The sequence below is a fragment of the Aotus nancymaae genome, unplaced genomic scaffold (assembly GCF_030222135.1).
Source record: "Aotus nancymaae isolate 86718 unplaced genomic scaffold, 86718_ANA_hifiasm-v0.15.2.pri h1tg000006l, whole genome shotgun sequence".
Taxonomy (NCBI): Eukaryota; Metazoa; Chordata; class Mammalia; order Primates; family Aotidae; genus Aotus; species Aotus nancymaae.
In genome coordinates this window covers 76,017,361-76,025,683 of record NW_026988417.1, presented here as the reverse complement: position 1 = coordinate 76,025,683, position 8,323 = coordinate 76,017,361, and the positions used below count along the sequence as shown (strand labels likewise).

Sequence of the window (8,323 nt, the reverse complement as noted above, 5' to 3'; positions counted from 1 at the left end):
CTTTATAGTGGAGACAGGCAAACACCACCTTAGCCAAGTAATCAAGGTTGACATCACCAGTAATAAGACATACTGACATCATACATAATCTGATATAATTACTGAGAAAATGGCAGAGAAACCCAAATTGAAAGAGATTCTACAAAATAGCAGACCAGTATGCTTCAAATATGTCAGTCATGAAAGATAAGGGAAAACTGAGGAACTTCTCCAGACGGAGGAGACTAAGGAAAGATGACAATAAATGCAACGTGGAATCCTGGATTGGGTACTCAAGCCAATAGAGAACATTAATGGAAAAGCTCTTGAGATTCAAATAACATCATTAGTCATTAGTATATTACTGTACCAATGTTAATTTCCTGTTTTTCATCATTGTATTATGGTTATAGGAGATGTTAATTTTAGGGGAAGCTAGGTGAAAGATATATGGGAGCTTTAGCCTATTCTTGCAACATTTCTGTCCAAAATGATTTCAAACTTTTAAAAATATGTAGGCATTGGCCGAAGCGGGAGCGGCCAAAATGAAGTTCAATCCCTTTGTGACTTCCGACCCAAGCAAGAGTCTCAAAAGGCATTTCAATGCACCTTCCCACATTCGCAGGAAGATCATGTCTTCCCCTCTTTCCAAAGAGCTGAGACAGAAGTACAACGTGCAATCCATGTCCATCCGAAAGGCTGATGAAGTTCAGGTTCTATGAGGACACTATAAAGGTCAGCAGATTGGCAAAGTAGTCCAGGATAACAGGAAGAAATATGTAATCTACATTGAACGGGTGCAGCGGGAAAAGGCTAATGGCACAACGGTCCGTGTAAGCGTTCACCCCAGCAAGGTGGTTATCACTAGGCTAAAACTGGACAAAGACGGCAAAAAGATCCTTGAAAGCCAAATCTCGCCAAGTAGGAAAGGAAAGGGGCAAATACAAGGAAGAAACAATTTAGAAGCTGCAGGAACAAAGTAATCTTATATATAAGCTTTTATTACAACTTGAAAAGAGGAAAAAAATATATAGGCATTTGGAAGAAAAAAATTATCTCATGTTTCTAACATATATCTAACATACATATTCTTCAGTCAATAGCCAATTACCATAAAGATCTTGTGAGTAGAATGCTAAAAAACTATCTTCTCTCAGTGAGGTTTTTTTCTTTCTTTCTTTCTTTTGAAACAGGGTCTTGCTCTGTCGCCCAGGCTGGCGTGCAGTGGTACAATCTCGGCTCACTGCAACTTCTGCCTCCGGGTTCAAGCAATTCTCTTCCCTCGATCTCCTGAATAGCTGGGACTACAGGCGCGTGCTATCACTCCTGTCTAATTTTTGTATTTTTAGTAGATACAGGTTTCGCCATGTTGGCCAGGCTGGTGTCAAACTCCTGACCTCAAGTGATCCGCCTGCCTCTGCTTCCCAAAGTGCCGGAATTTCAGGCGTGAGCTACCGCGCCCAGCTCCTCAATGACGTTTTTATTGCTTACTCACAAACTCAACTCAGATAAGAAACAATGTTTGTTGATCTCTTAGAGAACAACTTTCCACTGCTGGGACAGTATAATTTTTCTTTCTTTCTTTCTTTCTTTTTATTGTATCTCAACTCTGGCTTTGTGTCATAGTATAATTTTAAGTATATTATTCCTCAAGAGTTTTTCAGCTGTAAAGTGACAGGAATGAAATTCAACTTGAACTTCTTTAAGCAAAGAATAAAAGGCCACCGCAGGGGAGGTGGAGTTTGGTTATTGTTGGTTCATGCAGCTGTGAGGATTTGGGAGGCAGGTCATAGAATCTAAGGGAGATCTACCAGAAGCCAGGGCCTTGGAGTGAGGAGTAGAATCTCAATGCTCCTCTCCTCTGCCTGCCCATTGGAATCATTCTCCCCTGCTACAGTCCAGACTTCCTCCATGTAGCCAGGGAAGATGGCCATGAGCAAGGCCATGCGCTCACTCCAAGTAAACAATTCCGACAGAAAAGAGAGCAGTTTCCTTCTAGCCTCCTTACAGCAGTTTTCATAAAGAATTTTAGGCCGGGTCCGGTGGTTCACGCCTGTAATCCCAGCACTTTGGGAGGCCGAGGCGGGTGGATCACGAGGTCAAGAGATCGAGACCATCCTGGTCAACATGGTGAAACCCCGTCTCTACTAAAAATACCAAAAAATTAGCTGGGCGTGGTGGCGCGTGCCTGTAATCCCAGCTACTCAGGAGGCTGAGGCAGGAGAATTGCCTGAACCCAGGAGGCGGAGGTTGCGGTGAGCCGAGATCGCGCCATTGCACTCCAGCCTGGGTAACAAGCCGAAACTCCGTCTCAAAAAAAAAAAAAAAAAAAGAATTTTAATTGGCTCTGCTAAGGTCACATGTTCAATCTTTTGCTCCAATCAGTTTCCAAGGATGTAGAGCTCTATGATGGGCTAAGTAATACCATTGCTGGCATTGAAATGCACCTCCCAGAGTCTCCTCAAGAAAAGACTGATTGCCCAGCTGCAAGGAGTGTGGTTAGCTGGTAGGTTTTGTCTGATAGCGTTCTGGTGGCTCCCATGCTCAATTCTTCTTCCTCTTTTCTTTTCACAGATGTTACCCTCCAATAATCTTTCACAAACCTAACCAACCTGGGATGGGACCCATGCCCTCCCTGGGGCCTGCACCACACCACCAGAACCATATATAATGTGGGTGAACAGGCTTTTCAAAGAAATGAATAATTTGTGTTTAATAATTATTTATAAACAATTGTAAGACAGGTTGTTTTGAGCAATGGTGTACTAACAATCTTGGTAATGATAACTCAAACCAGAATAAACTTTTGATATTTAGATTTTTATTTTATTTTATTTTTATTTTTTAGAGATGGGGTCTCACTCTGTCACCCAGACTCAAGTGCAGTGGCATGATCATAAAAACAGCTTAATTTATATGATATGCCTGCTTGTGCTGCAGAGAACTATGACAGAGTGATGAAATAAAAGACTTTCAGAAATAAAAATACCTACATTAGGATAACATTCTGTGGGAAAATCAGAAGTGAAATGCAAGTTGGTGAGGAACAGGAACAATGTAAAATTTCTGACTACTAAAGAGCTTGTTTGAGCATTTTTTAAATAGGTGTGTATGGGTACTAAATTGCCATGGAGCAATCTGGAGCTGAAGAGCTAGCACAGGGGGCCAGCCACCACCAAAAAAGGAGGTGTGGATGCCTCTGGGATTCTCAGAAATACTTTCAGAATGAATGGGAGCCTAATCAATGCCTCAACATCTTGAAGTTGGGCCCTCAAATTATTGTTACTGGTATTGAGAGGAACAGAAACCCTTATGAACACTTAAGAATAAGGAGACATGGAGGTTCCATTATCTATGTATATGTATTATACTTTTCAGTTGAAAATAAGTGCCATATTAATTAATTAAAAATACAATGCCTTGGCTGGGCATGGTGGCTCTTGCCTGTAATCCCAGCACTTTGGGAGGCTGAGATGGGTGGACCACGAGGTCAGGGGTTTGAGACCAGCCTGGCCAACACTGTGAAACTAAAAATACAAAAATTAGCTGGGTGTGGTGGCATGCGCCTGTAGTCCCTGCTACTCAGGAGGCTTAGGCAGGAGAATTGCTTGAACCTGAAGGCAGAGGTTGCAGTGAGCTTAGACTGCGTCATTGCACTCCAGCCTTGGCAACAGAGCAAGACTCTGTCTCAAAAAAAAAAAAAAAAATTGCCTTAATCCATTCAAGAATCCCTACAACCACCTCCTGCCTAGCGTAAGTTAGCACTGCTGAAGGTCTGATAAATACATGTGTTGGCCGGGTGCCATGGCACACACCTGTAATTCCAGTACTTTGGGAGGTGCTGGAAATTCCTTATGGCAATCAAAGGTATTTGAAAAACCATTCCAATTTAGTATATAATAAAAGTGACAAGTCAGTCAGGAAAAGATGAACTTTGTGATAAGCAGCATTGTTATAACTGTATAATCTTAAAGCTAAAATTGGATCTGTTTTTCATATTGTACATGAGAATAAATTTGAATTAGAGATTTATTTTTTTTAGATGAGAGATTTAAATGTAAATAAACCATACAAGATCTAGAAGAAAATATGAGTAAATTCCTTTATAATCTAAAAGTGAGGTAAATTTTCCTAAGACTCACATTTCAAAAGAAATAAGAGGATAATTTCTAATCTTGTGGCTAGTAAATAAAAAAAAAAGAAATAAGAGGAAAGATTAACCATTTTTACTATATAAAACCTTAATTTTAAAAATGCATAGCAAAAAACAAGCAAAGTATGAATTTTAAATCACTTTGCATTTTATCCTTAAAATATGTATTTATTTCTTTGCTCTAACTCCTGAAAAAGCCCAGTGACAATGAGCACCTCTCATATCTAAATTATGGTCTCTAAATAACATTTCCCACTAAAAGGAGCCAAGACTCCTTGGGAAAATTGTCAATTTCAGGTCCAAGTCAGAAAATATATAAATTGATCTGGAAACACCTTGTCACACACGAAAGCAAGCAATGTTTTAAAAGAACAATTTTAGCGTTAATGGGCCAGGTGCAGTGGCTCACCATTATCCCAGCAGTTTGGGAGGCCTCGGTGAGCAGATCACTTGAGGTCAGGAGTTTGAGACCAGCCTGGCCAACATGGTGAAACCCCATCACAACTAAAAAAACAAAAATTAGCTAGGCATGGTGGCACATAACTGTAATCCCAGCTACTCAGGAGGCTGAGCCACAAGAATTGCTTGAACCTGGGAGGCAGAGGTTGCTGTGGGCCAAGACCACGCCACTGCACTCCAGCCTGGATGACAATGTGAGATTCCATCTAAAAAAATAAAATAACTGCAATGGATCAAAATGCACTAAATATGTTTACATTCATGAGTTCATAATGAAACTAAAAAAAACTTTAAGTCATTGGATACTTTTGAAAAATGCTAGGAAACAACTCATTATTTTGAAAACTGGTAAATAGGCTGGGCATGGTGGCTCATGCCTGTAATCCCAGCACTTTGGGAGGCCAAGGCAGGCGGATCATGAGGTCAGGAGATCAAGACTATTCTGGCCATGATGAAATCCCATCTCTACTAAAATATAAAAAATTAGCTGGGCATGGTGGCGTGAACCTGCAGTCCCAGCTACTCAGGAGGCTGAGGCAGGGGAATCACTTGAATCCGGGAGATGCATGTTGCAGTGAGCCAAGATCCTGCCACTGCACTCCAGCCTGGTGAAAGAACAAGACTCTCTCAAAAACAAAAAACAAAAAACAAAAACAAAAAAAATTAGCTGGGCATGGTTGCATACCTGTAGTCCCAGCTACTTGGGAGACTGAGGTGGGAGGATCACTTGCACCTGGGAGGTTGTGGCTGCAGTAAGTCGTGGTGCACCACTGCACTCCAGCCTGTGATAGAAGGAGACCCTGTGTCCAATTTAAAAAAAAATGCGCCGGGTGCTGTGGCTCACGCCTGTAATCCCAGCACTTTGGGAGGCTGAGGTGGGTGGATCACGAGGTCAAGAGATCGAGACCATCCTGGTCAACATGGTGAAACCCCGTCTCTACTAAAAATTCAAAAAATTAGCTGGGCATGGTGGCACATGCCTGTAATCCCAGCTACTCAAGAGGCTGAGGCAGGAGAATTGCCTGAACCCAGGAGGCGGAGGTTGCAGTGAGCCGAGATCGCACCATTGCACTCCAGCCTGGGTAACAAGAGCGAAACTCCGTCTCAAAAAAAAAAAAAAAAAAAAATGCACAAAATAATCTGTAGCTATATGCAAGTATGTAGTGAATCTTAGCAATATGTGTTAGATCTTCCCTTCAAATTATATGAAGTATTTACTAAGTGGAAAAGAAATTAAATGAATAAGAAATAGGGCCAGGCACAGCGGCTCACACCTGTAATCCCAGCACTTTGGGAGGCCGAGGTGGGTGGACCACTTGAGGTCTGGAGTTCAAGACCAGTCTGGCCAACATGGCTTAATCCCAGCACTTTGGTAGGGCAAAGCAGGGGGATCGCTTGAGCCCAGGAGTTCAAGACCAGCCTGGGCAACATAGGGAGTCTCCAACCTCTAAAATAAATTTAAAAATTAGCCAGGCGTGGTGATATGGTCCCAGCTATTCAGGGGGCTGAAGTGGGAGGATCACTTGAGCCTGAGAGGTTGAAGCTGCAGAGAGCTATGATGGCACTACTGCACTCCAGCCTAGGTGACAGAGTGAAGTTAAGTGGTATCCCTGCCTAAAAAAAAGCCAGAGTTCTGTCATTAAGGATAACAAGGAATTACTTCAAGTAGGATTGAAGGAAAGGTGTCGAGACCTGAACAAGAATCAAGGTAAGAACATTCTAGACAGAGGAAACCACACATGCAAGGTTCTGAGGAAGAATGAGCTTTGTTTTGGGAACAGAAGGAAGGCCAGTGCAAATGGAGAATGGCCATGATAGAATCTGGATTTTATTCCAAGTGCAAGGGAAAGCAATTGGAGTGGTTTTGTTGCAGTTACACAATTTGATTTACATCTTTGAAAGATCATCCTGGCTGCTATGTTGGAGGGCAGGAGTGAAACCAGGGAGACAGCTGGGCACGATGGCTCACCCCTGTAATCCCAGCACTCTGGGAAGCCAAGGCAGGCGGATCACCTGAGGTCAGGAGTTCAAGACCAGCCTGGCCAACATGGTGAAACCCTGTCTCTACTAAAAATACAAAAAGTAAAACTGAGCATGGTGGTAGATGCCTGTTGTCCCAGCTACGCAGGAGGCCGAGGCAGGAGGATTGCTTGAACCTGGGAGGCGGAAGTTGCAATGAGCCGTGATTGTGCCACTGCACTCCAGCCTGGGCAATAGAGCAAGACTCCATCTCAAAAAAAAATAAAGAAAAGAAAGCAGGGAGACAAACAAGGAAGCTTTTGCAACAGTTCATATGAGAGTTATAGAGGATGATGGTGGAGATGGAGAAAAGCAGATGGATTAGTTACACATGTCAGAGGTAAAGCCAACAGCTCTTGCCAGTTGAATGGATGGGAAGTGAGGGATGACTCTTAGGCTTTTGCCTTAATCAGTGAGTAGATTATGGTGCCAACTACTGAGATAAGAAGGTTAGGAGGTGTGTATGACAGAGGATGAAAACTGAAGGTCAATAGGAACATGCTAAACTTGAGATCCTAATTTGAATATTAACATATTCAAAGATATGTAAAGTAGACAGTTTTTCTGGAATACTTTACATATCTTTAAATGTGTATTTCAAAGTCTGTCCCATTATCTTCATAAGTCAAGAGTCTGGGTCAGCAAAGTAGTTACCTGTTTTTTCTGCTGAGTCCTGTCTCTTCGTCTTGGCTCATTCTATTCCTCGTTTGCATGATCACCAGTTCGAAACCTATCCTTCAACGTTTGCTTCATATGAAAAAAAATCATTTACTTTCCCAGCCCAGGGAAATCTTACCACTAGTTAATTCCTATTACATTGTATTCTGTCCTCATTTTCTTTCTGCTGGTATGGCTTCATAAATTTTCTTCTTTTTTTTCTTTCTTTCTTTTTTTTTTTTTTTGGTGAGACAGAGTCTTGCTCTGTTGCCCAGGCTGGAGTGCAAAGGCACAATCTCGGCTCACTGCAACCTCAGTCTCCTGGGCTCAAGTGATTCTTCTGTCTCAGCCTCCTGAGTAGCTAAGGCTACAGGCATGCGCCACCACGCCCAGCTAATTTTTGTATTTTTAGTAGAGATGAGGTTTCATCATATTGGCCGGGCTCTTCTCAAACTCCTGACCTCATGATCTGCCTGCCTCGGCCTCCCAAAGTGCTGGAATTACAGGCATGGCCTTTTGCTTTTTTTGAGACAGCGTCTTGATGCATCACCCAGGCTGGAGTACAGTGGCACAAACACAGCTCACTACAGCCTCGAGCTCCTGAGCTCAAGTGATCTTCTGCCTCAGCCTCCCACATAGCTGGGACCACAGGTGTACACCACCATGCTCAGCTACTTTTTGTATTTTTTGTAGAAACAAGTCTCACCACCTTGCCCAGGCTGGTCTCAAACTCTTGGGCTCAAGTAATCCACCCACCTCGGCCTCCCAAAATCCTGGGATTACAAGCATAAGCCACCTGTAATCCCAGGATTTTGGTAGAGCACCCAGTTCTGTCCATGTTTTCTAGCTGTCTGCAATATATCACCTTGTGTTGTTCTCCAGTTGCTCCCAGCATTCCTTAAAAAGATGAACTGAACATATAAGATCCTTTATTCCCCATTCTGGGTAACATAGTGGTAAAGATGGACATGGCCTTGATGTAATTTGACCTCTTTCCTTCATGCATTCATTCAGGGCCAGGACTTGCGTGAGGCAAACAAGATGTCTATGAGCACA

At 42.6% G+C, this 8,323-nt stretch overlaps 1 pseudogene; it reads left to right on the top strand.

The window, feature by feature from the left end:
- The first annotated feature begins 524 nt into the window (after positions 1 to 524).
- Positions 525 to 2,489, top strand: LOC135270088 (large ribosomal subunit protein uL24-like; annotated as a pseudogene).
- Positions 2,490 to 8,323: the final 5,834 nt, after the last annotated feature.